The sequence below is a fragment of the Phytophthora infestans genome, genomic scaffold, assembly GCF_000142945.1.
Source record: "Phytophthora infestans T30-4 supercont1.6 genomic scaffold, whole genome shotgun sequence".
In the NCBI taxonomy this organism is placed as follows: Eukaryota; Oomycota; class Peronosporomycetes; order Peronosporales; family Peronosporaceae; genus Phytophthora; species Phytophthora infestans.
In genome coordinates, this window is record NW_003303753.1 from 3,854,463 (window position 1) to 3,857,625 (window position 3,163).

Below are 3,163 nucleotides of genomic sequence, written 5' to 3' on the forward strand. Positions count from 1 at the left end.
CGACGTGGTACTCGGGACCGACTTTATGATCCATCCGGTTGGACCTGTTTCACGGTGCGGCGCAATTACCGCACGAAGTCCAAATCCCGCTGATAAAGACCAAGAACATGATCGACAGCGAAGAATACGGCTCCCATGTTAACGCCGGGCCACCCGAGCGGTTGGACATTCAAGCGCACGAGTGGCGAGAATATCGACTAGCGAAGCGTCAAGTCGGGCTGGAAGAACACGTACTGTGGGTTCGTCGAACGAACAAGCTAATCCCGTCAGTGACGAGGTTTCGACGTGGACGGCCTCAGAGCATTCGATTGACAAACGTGTCTGATCGAACTGTGTACCTACCAGCACACGACTCGATCGCGATGTGGATTCCAGATGAGGATTTGCCACGAGGTGACGGCTATGTGCGTCTGGAGTCCAAGAAGTACCAAGACTGGCAAGTGTTGGCCTACGAAGGTTGTAGAGACCGCGAGCTCTTTCAGCGTGAATGCGAAATCTACGAACAATGGCTTGCAACTCAGCCTTCAGCAGTTGATCGACCATACTACCCAGAACCCGGTGGGGTGCTAGCACGACCTCTAGAAGACTCGCTAGTGGATTCTAGTGATCGTCTGACATGTGCAGAGCGCTGGGCACTGATCCTGGAAGAACGTGAACGAGTGGAAGCCTGTCTGGCGTCTGGGGTGACAGCCGGGGATTCGGCCGACGGTCAGCCTTCCGCAGAACCTTTGGACACGTACACGACAACCCATGGCGGAGGCAATAACGCGAACGAAGCCTCGGTAGTGCGTACACACGAACTACTGAGGCCGGTAAACGTGGTACATACGCCAACGAGTGTTAGTGTCCAGTCAGGGGTGACCACGGAAGCGACAAGCAACAGCACTGGATTAAATGGAGTCACCCGTTTTGACGAAGCTGTCCCGGCCTTGTGTGTCACCAAATCTACGAACGAGACATCGGTGATTGATCCAGAGGATACAGGCATCGCGCAGAAGGTGTTGAGTACGGCACCGAGTATTCATTGCAAGATTGGTGCGAATTCCGAAATGTCAAGACAGCGGCAGAACGAGGAGCGGAACAAAAGTCAACAACCCAATATGTCGGCTGCCCACGCATTCAATATTGCGAACGACGACTCGGCAGATGGCCCAGAGATGGGAAACCAGGATGGGAAGGAGATGGACCAAGTACCGACTGTTGAAATCAAAGCGGATGCCAATGTTGAGTCAAGGGAAGAATCCGTAGCGGCGTTGGACGGAACATACATCTCGGTTGCTCGAGTGTTAACAACCGAGGGAAATGAAGCAACGGAGGATACGAGAAATGATTTCTACGAACACCCAGCTAACAACATTGGCTTGGACGACTACGCGAAGGAGCTGGCATTCCTGCCGGACCTGACCGAAGAGATCAGCACGACAATTGACTACACTGCGCCTAATGTTGCTGATCCTGAGCTGTCGACTGAACGCCGAGAACGTCTAGTCGCGACGCTAAAGAACCACGAGCACATCCTGATTGCTAGTGGTAACGCACTGCCGCCGCCAGCCTACGGGGTGGTATGCGATATCGACACACAGGGGCACGCCCGTAAAGTATCGGCGTTTGTCTGCGCACTCGGACATTTCGAGTGGTTACGCATGCCCTTCGGGTTAAAGAACGCGCCGATGATCTATTAGCGTATAATCGACAACGCACTCTGGGGGTTCGTTTAACCTAAAGGAGGTTGGTTTGAATACTCGGAGAAGATGCGTTTAGCTGAAGAACAGGCGAAGGAACGTCGTGGGCCAAGCGCCGAGGGTTCGTTGCAAACAAAGTTCGCGGCAGACCGCGAAGCACCGGTAGAGACCGACCCTGTACTACAACTCGTCAACTGCCCCGTCGCTGACATGTTTACGAACGGGGAACCAGGCGAATCATCGCTGGTACCTGTGTTTGGTCGACGGTCGTTTGTGGATGATATTTGATTCGGTGGCGAGGATTTCGACAGCTACCTGGCGACGCTGGACCGATTGCTGGCAAGATTTGCACAGTGTCGGATCAGCATTAGCTTCACCAAGAGCATCTTCTGCCAACCCAAGGTGGACTTTCTGTCGCATAAAATTTCGCCAGAAGGTATCAGAGCTGACCCCAAGAAGCTTGCGGCTATCACCGAGCTTTCGTTTCCAACGCGTAAGAAGGGCATGCAGTCGTTTCTTGGAGCGGTTAATTACTACAGCCGCTTCATCGAAGACTTCGCGGTCTACGGTGCGGCGCTGTACCAGCTCAAGGATGAAGACTTTGTCGTTGAAGGTGGCCTTTCTGTGGCACGTCGTTCCTTCGAAAGATTGAAGACGAGTGTTTCACATTCACCCATCCTCAGGCACTTCGATCGGTCGAAAGAAGTTCACGTCATGCTCTTTGCGAATGAATGGGCGTTGAGCACTACGCTAATGCAAGAACACGAAGGCAAGTTACACCCCGTACGGTTCCTCGGTCGGGTGCTTAAGGAAGCCGAGATGAACTACCATCCAGCTGAGAAGGAAGTTTTGGCGTTACTTCTGCTGTTGAAGATCTGTTACGTCCAGCTGGCAGGAAAGACACTACATGTCTTTACGCGATTCTCGACGTTAGAGTGGGTGCATAAGTCGAAGTCTCTCTTCGGACGCGCGGTCCAGTTCGCAGTGCTGCTATCGCAGTGGCACCTGAAGGTGCAGCGCGTGAAGGAGAAGGATGTCGCCTTTGCGCAGCTACTGCAGTCAAGCATCACGAGCTTCGTTGACCTGGAAGACTCGCTCGCGCCGGTGGCGCCTCCAAACAAGGGTTCCCCGACTATTCGAATGGACCCCGCGTTGCTGTACGCCAGGCTTTCCCGTAATTACAGCGGATTCGTCATGTCTTTTGACGGATCAGCGAAGACAGAGAAGTACGGTGGCTACGGGAGTTGTTCATGGGTGCTGTGGAGCCTTCCTGAGTGGAAGGTAGTGATTGCTGCAAACGCTTACCTCTCGGCTACCACGGTGAATGAGGCAGAGTATAAAGGTATGATAAACGGTGTCAAGGCTGCTATTGCGCACGGTGCCGAGGATTTAGTCATCGTTGGTGACTCAAGGCTCGCGATTCAACAATCACTAGGGGTGATCGCATGCAGGAAGGAAACTTTGCTAGCGCTGCTGAATAC